Genomic DNA, 16222 nt, shown 5'->3' on the forward strand with positions numbered 1-16222 from the left:
GGGATCTTTGCACTTGTGATGGGATTTCTGCACTTGTGATAGGATCTCTGCATTCATGGTGGGATCTCTGCATGTGTGGTGAGATCTCTGCACTTATGATGGGAACTCTGCACATGTGGTGGGATCTCTGCACTCATGGTGGGATCTCTGCAATTGAGATAGGATCTCTGTACTCATGATGGGATCTCTGCACTTGTGGTAGGATCTCTGTACTCATAGTGGGATCTCTCTACTTGTGATGGGATCTCTGCACTTATGGTGGGATCTCTGCACTTATGATAAGATCTCTTCACTTGTGGTGGGATCTCTGCACTTGTGGTGGGATCTCTGCACTTGTGGTTGGATGTCTATACTCATGGTGGGATTTCTGCACTTGTGATGGGATCTCTGCACTCATGGTGGGATCTCTGCACTTGTGGTGGGATCTCTGTAGTCATAGTGGGATCTCTCTACTTGTGATGGGATCTCTGCACTCATGGTAGGATCTCTGCACTCACAGTGGGATCTCTCTACTTGTGGTGGGATCTCTGCACTTGTGATGGGATCTCTGCTCTTATGGAGGGATCTCTGCACTTGTGATGGGATCTCTGCACTTGTGGTGGGATCTCTGCACTGTGGTGGGATCTCTGCACTGTGGTGGGATCTCTGCACTTGTGGTAGGATCTATGCACTTAAGGTGGGATCTCTACACTCATGGTAGGATCTTTGTACTTGTGATGGTGTATCTGCACTCATGGTGGGATCTCTGCACTCATAGTGGGATCTCTCTACTTGTGATGGGATCTCTGCACTTGTGGTAGGATCTCTGCACTCATGGTGGATCTCTGCACTTGTGATGGGTTATTTGCACTTGTGGTGGGATCTCTGCACTTGTGATAGGATCTCTGCTCTCATGATGGGATCCCTGCCCTTGTGGTAATATTGCTGCACTCATGGTAGGATCTCTGTACTTGTGATGGGATATCTGCACTCATGGTGGGATCTCTGCACATGTGATTGGATCTCTGCACTTTTGGTGGGATGTCTGCACTTGTGATGGGATCTCTGCACTCATAGTGGGATCTCTCTACTTGTGATGGGATCTCTGCACTTATGGTGGGATCTCTGCACTAATGATAAGATCTCTTCACTTGTGGTGGGATCTCTGCACTTGTGGTGGGATCTCTGCACTTGTGGTGGAATGTCTATACTCATGGTAGGATTTCTGCACTTGTGATGGGATCTCTGCACTCATGGTGGGATCTCTGCACTTGTGGTGGAATCTCTGTAGTCATAGTGGGATATCTCTACTTGTGATGGGATCTCTGCACTCATGGTAGGATCTCTGCACTCATAGTGGGATCTCTCTACTTGTGGTGGGATCTCTGCACTTGTGATGGGATCTCTGCTCTTATGGTGGGATCTCTGCACTTGTGATGGGATCTCTGCACTTGTGGTGGGATCTCTGCACTTGTGGTTGGATTTCTGCACTCATGGTGGGATCTCTGCACTCGTGATGGGATCTCTGCACTTGTGGTAGGATCTCTGCACTCATGGTGGGATCTCTATACTCATGGTGGGATCTCTGCACTTGTGATGGGATCTATGCACTTATGGTGGGATCTTTGCACTTGTGATGGGATCTCTGCACTTATGGTGGGATCTTTGCTCTTGTGGTGGGATCTCTGCACTTGTGATAGGATCTCTGCATTCATGGTGGAATCTATGCATGTGTGATGAGATCTCTGCACTCATGGTGGGATCTTTGCACTTGTGGTGCGATCTCTGCACTTGTGATAGGATTTCTGCACATGTGGTGGGATCTCTGCTCTCATGGTGGGATCTCTGCACTTGAGATAGGATCTCTGTACTCATGATGGGAACTCTGCACTTGTGGTGGGATCTCTGCACTCACAGTGGGATCTCTCTACTTGTGATGGGATCTCTGCACTTATGGTGGGATCTCTGCACTTATGATAAGATCTCTTCACTTGTGGTGGGATCTCTGCACTTGTGGTGGGATCTCTGCACATGTGGTGGGGTCTCTGCACTCATGGTGGGATCTCTGCACTTGAGATAGGATCTCTGTACTCATGATGGGAACTCTGCACTTGTGGAGGGATCTCTGCACTCATAGTGGGATCTTTGCACTTGTGATGGGATTTCTGCACTTGTGATAGGATCTCTGCATTCATGGTGGGATCTCTGCATGTGTGGTGAGATCTCTGCACTTATGATGGGATCTCTGCACATGTGGTGGGATCTCTGCACTCATGGTGGGATCTCTGCAATTGAGATAGGATCTCTGTACTCATGATGGGATCTCTGCACTTGAGGTGGGATCTCTGTACTCATAGTGGGATCTCTCTACTTGTGATGGGATCTCTGCACTTATGGTGGGATCTCTGCACTTATGATAAGATCTCTTCACTTGTGGTGGGACCTCTGCACTTGTGGTGGGATCTCTGCACTTGTGGTGGGATCTCTATACTCATGGTGGGATTTCTGCACTTGTGATGGGATCTCTGTACTCATGGTGGGATCTCTGCACTTGTGGTGGGATCTCTGTAGTCATAGTGGGATCTCTCTACTTGTGATGGGATCTCTGCACTCATGGTAGTATCTCTGCACTCATAGTGGGATCTCTCTACTTGTGGTGGGATCTCTGCACTTGTGATGGGATCTCTGCTCTTATGGAGGGATCTCAGCACTTGTGATGGGATCTCTGCACTTGTGGTGGGATCTCTGCACTTGTGGTGGGATCTCTAAACTCATGATGGGATCTCTGTACTCATGATGGTATCTCTGCACTTGTGGTAGGATCTCTGTACTTATGGTGGGATCTCTGCACTCATGGTGGGATCTTTGTACTTGTGATGGTGTATCTGCACTCATGGTGGGATCTCTGCACTCATAGTGGGATCTCTCTACTTGTGATGGGATCTTTGCACTTGTGGTGGGATCTCTGCACTTGTGATGGGATCTCTGCACTCATGGTGGATCTCTGCACTTGTGATGGGATCTCTGCACTTGTGGTGGGATCTCTGCACTTGTGATGGGATCTCTGCTCTCATGATGGGATCCCTGCCCTTGTGGTAGGATCACTGCACTCATGGTAGGATCTCTCTACTTGTGATTGGATCTCTGCACTCATGGTTGGATCTCTGCACATGTGATTGGATCTCTGCACTTGTGGTGGGATGTCTGCACTTGTGATGGGATCTCTGTATTCATGGTGGGATCTCTGCACCTGTGTTGGGATCTCTGCACTTCTGATGGGATCTCTGCACTTGTGGTGGGATGCTATGCACTCATGGTGGGAACTCTGCACTTATGGTGGGATCTCTGCATTCATGGTGGGATCTTTGTACTTGTGGTGAGATCTCTGCATTCATGGTGGGATCTTTGTACTTGTGGTGAGATCTCTGCACTCATAGTGGGATCTTTCTACATTGTGATGGGATCTCTGCACTCATGGTAGGATCTCTGCACTTGTGATGTGATCTCTGTACTTGTGGTGGGATCTCTGCACTTGTGATGGGATCTCTGCACGTGTGTTGGGATCTTCGCATTCATGGTGGGATCTCTGTACATGTGGTGGGATCTCTCCACTTGTGGTTGGATCTCTGCACTTGTGGTGGGATCTCTGTACTTGTGATGGGATATTTGCACTCATGGAGGGATCTCTGCACTCATGGTGGTATCTCTGCACTGGTGATGGGATCTCTGCACTTGTGGTGGGATCTTTGCACTCATAGTGGGATCTCTGCACTCATGGTGGGGTCTCTGCACTTGTGATGGGATCTCTGCACTTGTGATGGGATCTCTGCACTCATGGTGGGATCTTTAAACTTGTAATGAGATCTCTACACTCATGGTGGGATCTCTGCATTTGTGGTGGGATCTCTGCACTCATAGTGGCATCTCTCTACTTGTGATGGGATCTCTGCACTCATGGTAGGATCTCTGCACTTCTGATTGGACCCTCTGTACTCATGATGGGAACTCTGCACTTGTGGTGGGATCTCTGCACTCATAGTGGGATCTCTCTACTTGTGATGGGATCTCTGCACTTATGGTGGGATCTCTGCACTTATGATAAGATCTCTTCACTTCTGGTGGGATCTCTGCACTTGTGGTGGGATCTCTGCACATGTGGTGGGATCTCTGCACTCATGGTGGGATCTCTGCACTTGAGATAGGATCTCTGTACTCATGATAGGAACTCTGCACTTGTGGTGGGATCTCTGCACTCATAGTGGGATCTCTCTACTTGTGATGGGATCTCTGCACTTATGGTGGGATCTCTGCACTTATTATAAGATCTCTTCACTTGTGGTGGGATCTCTGCACTTGTGGTGGGATCTCTGCACTTGTGGTGGGATCTCTATACTCATGGTGGGATTTCTGCACTTGTGATGGGATCTCTGCACTCATGGTGGGATCTCTGCACTTGTGGTGGGATCTCTGTAGTCATAGTGGGATCTCTCTACTTGTGATGGGATATCTGCACTCATGGTAGTATCTCTGCACCCATAGTGGGATCTCTCTACTTATGGTGGGATCTCTGCACTTGTGATGGGATATCTGCTCTTATGGAGGGATCTCAGCACTTGTGATGGGATCTCTGCACTTGTGGTGGGATCTCTGCACTTGTGGTGGGATCTCTGCACTCTTGATGGGATCTCTGTACTCGTGATGGTATCTCTGCACTTGTGGTAGGATCTCTGTACTTATGGTGGGATCTCTGCACTCATGGTGGGATCTTTGTACTTGTGATGGTGTATCTGCACTCATGGTGGGATCTCTGCACTCATAGTGGGATCTCTGCACTTGTGATGGGATCTCTGCACTTGTGGTGGGATCTCTGCACTTGTGATGGGATCTCTGCACTCATGGTGGATCTCTGCACTTGTGTTGGGATCTCTGCACTTGTGGTGGGATCTCTGCACTTGTGATGGGATCTCTGCTCTCATGATGGGATCCCTGCCCTTGTGGTAGGATCGCTGCACTCATGGTAGGATCTCTCTACTTGTGATGGGATCTCTGCACTCATGGTTGGATCTCTGCACATGTGATTGGATCTCTGCACTTGTGGTGGGATGTCTGCACTTGTGATGGGATCTCTGTATTCATGGTGGGATCTCTGCACCTGTGTTGGGAGCTCTGCACTTGTGATGGGATGTCTCCACTTGTGGTGGGATCTCTGCACTCATGGTGGGAACTCTGCACTTATGGTGGGATCTCTGCATTCATGGTGAGATCTCTGCACTCATAGTGGGATCTCTCTACATTGTGATGGGATCTCTGCACTCATGGTAGGATCTCTGCACTTGTGATGTGATCTCTGCACTTGTGGTGGGATCTCTGCACTTGTGATGGGATCTCTGCTCTCATGATGGGATCCCTGCCCTTGTGGTAGGATCACTGCACTCATGGTAGGATCTCTCTACTTGTGATGGGATCTCTGCACTCATGGTTGGATCTCTGCACATGTGATTGGATCTCTGCACTTGTGGTGGGATGTCTGCACTTGTGATGGGATCTCTGTATTCATGGTGGGATCTCTGCACCTGTGTTGGGATCTCTGCACTTGTGATGGGATCTCTGCACTTGTGGTGGGATCTCTGCACTCATGGTGGCAACGCTGCACTTATGGTGGGATCTCTGCATTCATGGTGGGATCTTTGTACTTGTGGGGAGATCTCTGCACTCATAGTGGGATCTCTCTACATTGTGATGGGATCTCTGCACTCATGGTAGGATCTCTGCACTTGTGATGTGATCTCTGTACTTGTGGTGGGATCTCTGCACTTGTGATGGGATCTCTGCACTTGTGTTGGGATCTTTGCATTCATGGTGGGATCTCTGTACATGTGGGGGGATCTCTCCACTTGTGGTGGGATCTCTGCACTTGTGGTGGGATCTCTGTACTTGTGATGGGATATCTGCACTCATGGAGGGATCTCTGCACTCATGGTGGTATCTCTGCACTGGTGATGGGATATCTGCACTTGTGGTGGGATCTTTGCACTCATAGTGGGATCTCTGCACTCATGGTGGGGTCTCTGCACTTGTGATGGGATCTCTGCACTTGTGATGGGATCTCTGCACTCATTGTGGGATATTTATACTTGTAATGAGATCTCTACACTCATGGTGGGATCTCTGCATTTGTGGTGGGATCTCTGCACTCATAGTGGCATCTCTCTACTTGTGATGGGATCTCTGCACTCATGGTAGGATCTCTGCACTTGTGATGGGATCTCTGCACTCATGGTGGGATCTCTGCACTTGTGATGGGATTTCTGCTCTCATAGTGGGATCTCTCTACTTATGGTGGGATCTTTGCACTTGAGATGGGATCTCTGTACTCATGATGGGAACTCCGCACTTGTGGTGGGATCTCTGCACCCATAGTGGGATCTCTCTACTTGTGATGGGATCTCTGCACTTATGGTGGGATCTCTACACTTATGATAAGATCTCTTCACTTCTGGTGGGATCTCTGCACTTGTGGTGGGATCTCTGCACATGTGGTGGGATCTCTGCACTCATGGTGGGATCTCTGCACTTGAGATAGGATCTCTGTACTCATGATGGGAACTCTGCACTTGTGGTGGGATCTCTGCACTCATAGTGGGATCTCTCTACTTGTGATGGGATCTCTGCACTTATGGTGGGATCTCTGCACTTATGATAAGATCTCTTCACTTATGGTGGGATCTCTGCACTTGTGGTGGGATCTCTGCACTTGTGGTGGGATCTCTATACTCATGGTGGGATTTCTGCACTTGTGATGGGATCTCTGCACTCATGGTGGGATCTCTGCACTTGTGGTGGGATCTCTGTAGTCATAGTGGGATCTCTCTACTTGTGATGGTATCTCTGCACTCATGGTAGTATCTCTGCACTCATAGTGGGATCTCTCTACTTGTGATGGAATCTTTGCACTTGTGGTGGGATCTCTGCACTTGTGATGGGATCTCTGCACTCATGGTGGATCTCTGCACTTGTGATGGGATCTCTGCACTTGTGGTGGGATATCTGCACTTGTGATGGGATCTCTGCTCTCATGATGGGATCCCTGCCCTTGTGGTAGGATTGCTGCACTCATGGTAGGATCTCTCTACTTGTGATTGGATCTCTGCACTCATGGTTGGATCTCTGCACATGTGATTGGATCTCTGCACTTGTGGTGGGATGTCTGCACTTGTGATGGGATCTCTGCACTCATGGTGGGATCCCTGCACTCATGATGGGATCTTTGTACTTATGATGGTGTATCTATACTCATGGTGAGATCTCTGCACTCATAGTGGGATCTCTCTACTTGTGATGGGATATCTGCACTTGTGGTGGGATCTCTGCACTCATGGTGGGATCCCTGCACTCATGATGGGATCTCTGCACTTGTGGTAGGATCTCTGCACTTATGGTGGGATTTCTACACTCATGGTGGGATCTTTGTACTTATGATGGTGTATCTGTACTCATGGTGGGATCTCTGCACTCATAGTGGGATCTCTCTACTTGTGATGGGATATCTGCACTTGTGGTGGGATCTCTGCACTTGTGATGGGATCTCTGGACTCATAGTGGATCTCTGCACTTGTGATGGGATCTCTGCACTTGTGGTGGGATCTCTGCACTTGTGATGGGATCTCTGCTCTCATGATGGGATCCCTGCCCTTGTGGTAGGATTGCTGCACTGATGGTAGGATCTCTCTACTTGTGATGGGATCTCTGCACTCATGGTGGGATCTCTGCACATGTGATTGGATCTCTGCACTTGTGGTGGGATGTCTGCACTTGTGATGGGATATCTGTATTCATGGTGGGATCTCTGCACCTATGGTGGGATCTCTGCACTTGTGATGGGTTCTCTGCACTTGTGGTGGGATCTCTGCACTCATGGTGGGAACTCTGCACTTGTGGTGGGATCTCTGCATTCATAGTGGGATCTCTGTACTTGTGATGGGATCTCTGCACTCATAGTGGGATCTCTCTACTTGTGATGGGATCTCTGCACTCATTGTAGGATCTCTGCACTTGTGATGGGATCTCTGTACTTGTGGTGGGATCTCTGCACATGTGATGGGATCTCTGCACTCATGGTGGGATCTCTGCACTTGTGGTGGGATCTCTGCACTTGTGATGGGATCTCTGCACATGTGATGGGATCTCTGCACTCATGGTGGGATATCTGCACTTGTGGTGGGATCTCTGCACTTGTGGTGGGATCTCTGCACATGTGGTGGGATCTCTATACTCATGGTGGGATCTCTGCACTTGGGATGGGATCTATGCATTTATGGTGGGATCTTTGCACTTGTGATGGGATCTCTGCACTTATGGTGGGATCTTTGCACTTGTGGTGGGATATCTGCACTTGTGATAAGATCTCTGCATTCATGGTGGGATCTCTGCTTGTGTGATGAGATCTCTGCACTTATGGTGGGATCTTTGCACTTGTGGTGGGATCTTTGCATTCATGGTGGGATCTCTGCACCAGTGGTGGGATCTGTGCACTTTTGGTGGGATCTCTGCACTTGTGATAGGATCTCTGCATTCAGGGTGGGATCTCGGCACTCATGGTGGTATCTCTGCACTGGTGATGGGAGCTCTGCACTTGTGGTGGGATCTTTGCACTCATGGTGGGATCTCTGCACTCATGGTGGGGTCTCTGCACTTGTGATGGGATCTCTGCACTTGTGATGGGATCTCTGCACTCATGGTGGGATCTTTGTACTTGTAATGAGATCTCTGCACTCATGGTAGGATCTCTGCACTTGTGGTAGGATTGCTGCGCTCATGATAGGATCTCTCTGCTTGTGATGGGATCTCTGCACTCATGGTGGGATCTCTGCACATGTGATTGGATCTCTGCACTTGTGGTGGGATGTCTGCACTTGTGATGGGATCTCTGTATTCATGGTGGGATCTCTGCACCTATGATGGGATCTCTGCACTTGTGATGGGATCTCTGCACATGTGGTGGGATCTCTGCACTCATGGTGGGAACTCTGCACTTGTGGTGGGATCTCTGCATTCATAGAGGGATCTCTGTACTTGTAATGGGATCTCTGCACTCATAGTGGGATCTCTCTACTTGGGATGGGATCTCTGCACTCATGGTAGGATCTCTGCACTTGTGATGGGATCTCTGTACTTGTGGTGGGATCTCTGCACTTGTGGTGGGATCTCTGCACTCATAGTGGGATCTCTTTACTTGTGATGGGATCTTTGCACCTATGGTGGGATCTCTGCACTTATGATGGAATCTCTTCACTTGTGGTGGGATCTCTGCACTTGTGGTGGGATCTTTGCACATGTGGTGGGATCTCTATACTCATGGTGGGATCTCTGACCTTGTGATCGGATCTATGCACTTATGGTGGGATCTTTGCACTTGTGATGGGATCTCTGCACTTATGGTGGGATCTTTGCACTTGTGGTGGTATCGCTGCACTTGTGATAGGATCTCTGCATTCATGGTGGGATCTCTTCATGTGTGGTGAGATCTCTGCACTTATGGTGGGATCTTTGCACTTGTGGTGGGATCTCTGCACTTGTGATAGGATCTCTGCATTCATGGTGGGATCTCTGCATGGGTGGTGGGATCCCTGCACATGTGATGGGATCTCTGCACATGTGGTGGGATCTCTGCACTCATGGTGGGATCTCTGCACTTGAGATAGGATCTCTGTACTCATGATGGGAATTCTGCATTTGTGGTGGGATCTCTGCACTCATAGTGGGATCTCTCTACTTGTGATGGGATCTCTGCACTTATGGTGGGATCTCTGCACTTATGATGAGATCTCTTCACTTGTGGTGGGATCTCTGCACTTGTGGTGGGATCTCTGCACTTGTGGATGGATGTCTTTACTCATGGTGGGATTTCTGCACTTGTGATGGGATCTCTGCACTCATGGTGGGATCTCTGCACTTGTGGTGGGATCTCTGTAGTCATAGTGGGATATCTCTACTTGTGGTGGGATCTCTGCACTCATAGTGGGATCTCTTTACTTGTGATGGGATCTTTGCACCTATGGTGGGATCTCTGCACTTATGATGGAATCTCTTCACTTGTGGTGGGATCTCTGCACTTGTGGTGGGATCTTTGCACATGTGGTGGGATCTCTATACTCATGGTGGGATCTCTGACCTTGTGATCGGATCTATGCACTTATGGTGGGATCTTTGCACTTGTGATGGGATCTCTGCACTTATGGTGGGATCTTTGCACTTGTGGTGGTATCTCTGCACTTGTGATAGGATCTCTGCATTCATGGTGGGATCTCTTCATGTGTGGTGAGATCTCTGCACTTATGGTGGGATCTTTGCACTTGTGGTGGGATCTCTGCACTTGTGATAGGATCTCTGCATTCATGGTGGGATCTCTGCATGGGTGGTGGGATCCCTGCACATGTGATGGGATCTCTGCACATGTGGTGGGATCTCTGCACTCATGGTGGGATCTCTGCACTTGAGATGGGATCTCTGCACTTATGGTGGGATCTCTGCACTTATGATAAGATCTCTTCACTTGTGGTGGGATCTCTGCACTTGTGGTGGGATCTCTGCACTTGTGGTTGGATGTCTTTACTCATGGTGGGATTTCTGCACTTGTGATGGGATCTCTGCACTCATGGTGGGATCTCTGCACTTGTGGTGGGATCTCTGTAGTCATAGTGGGATATCTCTACTTGTGATGGGATCTCTGCACTCATGTGTGGAAAAGTAAATTTTGCCATGTTCTGTGTCCCTACGCCTCATCCATCATATGTTATGTGTGCATGACCAATATGCATATGTTATTCCCCATGTCCGATTAAAGGCGCAATTCCAGTTGTGTCCACCTCTGGTATGTCATTTTCCAGTCCTCGTGAATACTACGAATATCAGGCCTATGTAAAGTAATGTTGCCACGTTTCTCAGTGTGCACGTTATTCCATTATAAAGTCCCCGTTTCCAGGCCTCAAAAGGGCCCGGACCACAGATTCAGCTCCTGTCTCCTGAAAGCCTCGCTGAGGAGCGATACAGCCCCCACCTGTATCCTCGACCCTTCACTTACTTCCTGCCTCGCAGTGCCCGGTGTAGCTTGGCTCTGCCTCTGAGTCTGCCAAAAGTATGTTATAGTTCCAGTTATCAGTTCAGTCCTCCTTCTGCATTCCTGAGCTACTGAACTGCATCAATAGTTTCCGTCATTGTCTAGCCTTCTCGGCTCCACGTTAGAGAAATACTGTATTAATGGTCATTTAATATTCTTCATCACGCACTACATGTAGAATAATGCATGGTCCAGTCTTAGAATCAAGTTAGCTTTTCCCCTCATGACTTCTAGTTTATATCAACATGTTCCCTAAACATTAGATACCAGATAGGGTTTAGGTACATGTCGCTCCGACCCTCCCGACTCTAGTCTCTGCTCCTAGCACAGAGTTCGTAGCCCCCAGCTTCTCCTAGTAACACGTCATTGCCAGTTTTCGCGCACCATTAGGTTAGAGGTCCCGGCTCCTTAGGTAGCCCCCTCCTATGTTTCCGCCCCATTCATGACATATTCTGTTACGTTTGCATCACATGTCTAAGTATACTCTCAGTTACACCCATTTTTACTGTTATCTTTCGCGACTGCTACGCGTCACGCTTTCTGCTCCACCCACTGCTACGCCTACTGCAATGTAATGCTATGTGTTCGCGCTATGTATATATGCCTGTGTTTTGTTATTGAATGTTAGCGCGCTCATCCCAGACCTAGCCCCAGCAGCTGCTGGGCCTCTTTTCCCCTGTTGGGCCCCAGTTGTCCTGCTGGGCCCTGTCATTCTGTTCCTATGCAGGTTGTCCTGATCCTGTCCTTATGCTGTAATAAACCTGCAGAAACTCCTACTACCTCGAATCTTGACTCTTATTTTATTGAGCTATCTGTTATGCTATAAGTCTAGTCAAAAATAGGGTATTATTTATTTATTTACCACATAATGGCGCCCGAATAGGGACTTGCCCTTTCCCCACGCGTCGGTGAAGCCACGCCGACCCCCTGACCCTCTGCAGTCGTGACGGAACTCTTCTGCGCAGTGGCAGATATTTCTGCTCAAGTATCCCTCAGGCCCACGGAGGAGACGGAGGAGGCGGTCCAGCATCCGAACGAGACGGTGGAGGAACGCGGCGAGTCCCGACCAGAGCCCAAGCCGAGAGTCCAAGGTCCGAGGTATCCGGAGGCCCACCCGTAACTGAAGTCCGAAGTTCGTCGTCCGTCGTCCAGTCCCGTTCGAGGCCTTCCGTTCCGTGCTGCCCGGTGAGTACCATTGCTGGGGTAGTATCTAGACAGGACCAATCTAAATTGACTCCTGGTCCGTGGGTTGGTGGTGCCCAGACTCACAAACGAAGTGTTCACCTAGGTGGATACGGGTCTTGATGTGTCCCTTTATGGGACCGGTATGTTCCGTACTGTTACAGCAGTGCATCCAGTAATTCTAGTCTGTTCCGTTCTCGAGAAATTCTGTTCTGTTTCTGTTTTCAGTATTCCAGGTAATATTCTGTTCGAACTGTTATTTATAATGTTCTTCATGTAATTTACTGTTGTGGTATGAGTGCGATGTGATTTCGTGTTTTTATTGTGTATTGTATTGTGTCCAGATTACAGTTCAGTCATGCCTATATTTTCCAAGTTACGTCAGTTAAAAACTAGAAAAGGTCTATTAGAGGAAGCGGTTCCTGTCCCGCCTAGGGACAGTCCAGGTCATTTTATGTATCAGAAACATGGCATAAGCGCCATATTGTATCTAGATTTATGGGTAGAGTATACCAAACAGTTAGAAGAAAAGTATAGATGGCCCGTATCGGGTACATGGGATGCCGAATGTATCATGCGAGTAGAAGAAGCATTATGGAAAAAGAAAGCCAGACAGTCACAGAAAGATGCCATCGAGTTATGGCGTAAAGAGGCGCATAGAAGAACGGAAAAGGAAGTCAGAAAGTCAGAGTTAAGTAGAGAATCCCAAGAACGAGCCCAAGAAAGAGAGTTAATCGAGATAGGTGAACAAGTCAAAGCCGAACAGTCAGACAGACAGAGGCATGCCCTCATTAAGGGTATGTATCCTCTCCTTGCCGAAGGTTTGCCAAAAGCGACCCCAGAGGCATCCAGTAATTTCCCGCCACCATTAGTTCCGACCAAGCTACGTCACAAACCGACCGCAGCTGATATTTTTATTTCGTCCTATCTGGACGACACAGTCCCAGAATATGCAAATCCTGTTCGCGCTCCGCCAGTCCTTGCAAATCAGGCACCTTCCGCTCCTCCAGACACCGGAGTACCTGTTACGGTACCCCCGGTCCAGCCTATAGTTCCACTTCCCATTCTGCCAGGACGTAGAGCCTCAGTAGACGACTCCAGTTTAGGGGCCGCAGGAGGAGCTACTCCTCAAACCCCGCCGCCACACAAGCGTTTATCAGCACTCGAATTACATGCTCAAGCATCACAGCGTACTCCTAAAAGTAATAAGTCTGTCACAGAAATCAGGCAAGCCCTTAACGAATGTGTCTATGATCCAGTCCCAGGCGAATATACTATGGTTTTATATTCCTTACGTGTAAGGAGAGTGACCGAGTATCTAGTCACCTTACCGAATATGAAAGAAGATCTAGACAGAATATATCGTTTCATCCGTACAGGGGATGATCCAGAAAGTATTGGCGAGATTATGTCTCAAAGGAAAGCCGAGATTCAGCTCATGATATTAAAGTTCCTGATCAATTGTCTAATAAGAGAACAAGATTACCCGTCTAAAGATTCCGTCGAAATGAGAATCCTGACAAGGTGGAGTGATAATATAGCCGAGGGTAAGCACAAGACCGTCGGTGCTATGGAGAGTATGTACAAGAAAATTCGTAAAGAAATAATAAGGTTACACGACCAGCGTAAAGCAGCACAAGTAAGCGAGAAAGAAAGTATCTCTGATCCTGAAGAGGAAGAGAACGAGAATCCCGCCAGAATAGCGTATGTAGGAAAATCCAGATTTCCAGATCGCCATTTACGTCTAGAACCCAAGTCTATTTTTCATCTAGCACCAGAACAAGGTTCTCTAGAACAAGTATTTCAAGCTACCGATCACATTCTGAAATCACGAGTCGGTTACAGTGAATTAAGTACTATGCATGAACAAGAACTAGCCCGATCAGCAGTCCGATGGATTACTGATTCTACCACTTTTCCAGACGAAATAGTGGCACAAATGTTTCTGAAACTGCCCCCAGCCGAGCAACGACTGGTGGGTATGTATATGATCCAGCACCTCATTACTTTGTATGAGGGTCAACATTCTGATCCAGGTCCGTTGCACGATATCCTGAACGAGTTACTCCAGTATAGATGGAGAGGTCTAGGTACTGATTTAATTAGTGTCATTCTAGAACAGCGCCACAAATATAGAACGTTTCTGAACCCGCATTTTGTTCATGTCTCACCTCCAGAAAGTAAATCGTTTTACATAGACAGACAGAATCCGTTACGAGAAGTCCACCCAGTCCAAGGGGCGGGTGGCGTAATGCAACGAGTGTTTGTATACACTCCGATTTCAAAGATGGAACTTCTTGAAATGAAGAAATTAATTCCCTGTCATGACAAAGATCCAGCAGGGTTCCATAGAGAATTAAAAGACATGCTCCGTATGGGAGAATACACTTACCCAGATATTATTAAAATGTTAAAGGTCCTGTTACCCGCAGGGGTGTATGAAAAGTTAAAGGAAAAAGAATGGGAGGTGGGAGAGAAAAAGATCGATTGGGCAGCTCTAGAAGCTGAAGACAAGGCACGAGTACCAGGTACCGGTCTTGGAGATAAATGTAAAGAATTACCAGAATTACTGATTCAAGTTTTACCCAGATTATTGACAACTAGGAAAGAAGACTGGGATGCAATCTCAGCCTGTAAACAGAAACAAGATGAAGATATTAGTGATTTTTATTCTAGATTTGAAAAATGTTTTAGTATTAATAGTGGTCTCAAGACAAGTAGTGAGTCATACCCTCATCTTTTCGTCACCAAATTAGTCGAGAATTCAAGTCCACAAATTAAAAACCGAGTTTTAAAAGTCGAAAGCACCTGGCAAGCAAATACTCCGTCCCAGATGCTCCAGATGCTCCAGTACCACCAGAATAGAATCAGAGAAGAGCAAGAACACGAGAGAAAACGTATGAAAGACACGAAAATGAAAGTGCTAGTTGCACAATCTGTTCCTCAAGACAGTCAGAAGAGGGGTCCGAATCAAGCCAGTCATCCTGCAGCTCCCGTTAAAGGGAACTGCAATTATTGTAAACAGCCAGGTCATTTTATAAACGAGTGTGCAGTTCTGAAACATAACATAGCTACTGGTAAGACTAAAGAAAGACCACGTCCGCCTAGACAAGAACAAGTTTCACAGATTCCTCAGTCACAGAATGCACCACAGACAGTTTCCGCACCGCAGCCTATTGCTGCAACACAACACGTTACATCACAGATGTATCAGTATGCACAGTCCGAGTATCCAGAGTATCAGTCATATTCATGAAACAGCCTAGAGAGGGAGGTAGGCTTGCCTCTCATCGAGATACCTGTAGACCAAGAAGGTCCCTATGTTCACAGTCAAGTATTAGGGAAAGACAGAAAGTTTTTGATCGATACAGGGGCAAGTAGGACCACAATTAGTCATGCCGAAGTTCCAGGGGCTCCGCTCTCAGGCTCAAGAAATGTTTCCCTTGGATTTTCAGGAAAGCCAATAGTTAATGAGATATCAAAGCCAGTTACTCTAGAAGTAGGTCCATTGTCCCGTACTACTGATCTGTTACTTACTAAGTCATGTCCAGAAAACCTATTAGGTATTAAGACACTGAAAGAATTAGGTGCAGTTATTTGTTGTTCCCCAGAGGGAATACGTCTGTTCCTACGTGACTTTAAGGGTCACTATGTATTACGAGATTTTGATTCAAGATTGTCTAATGTTCCACAGCATTTATGGGCGCAAGGTCCAACTGATGTAGGTTACATGCAAATCACACCCCATCGTGTGACTCTCAAGCCAGGTGTAGTGTTACCACGAATCAGGCAGTACAGATTGCCACCCGAGGCTGTAGCAGCCTTATCCAAAATTATTGACGAGCTCATGGCTCAAGGAGTAGTTGTAGAAACTGACTCCAATGTATGCAATTCTCCGATCATTCCAGTCATGAAACGTACTGATCCAAATGCACCCCCAGTATA

This window comes from Lissotriton helveticus, chromosome 10 (genome assembly GCF_964261635.1).
Source record: "Lissotriton helveticus chromosome 10, aLisHel1.1, whole genome shotgun sequence".
In the NCBI taxonomy this organism is placed as follows: domain Eukaryota; kingdom Metazoa; phylum Chordata; class Amphibia; order Caudata; family Salamandridae; genus Lissotriton; species Lissotriton helveticus.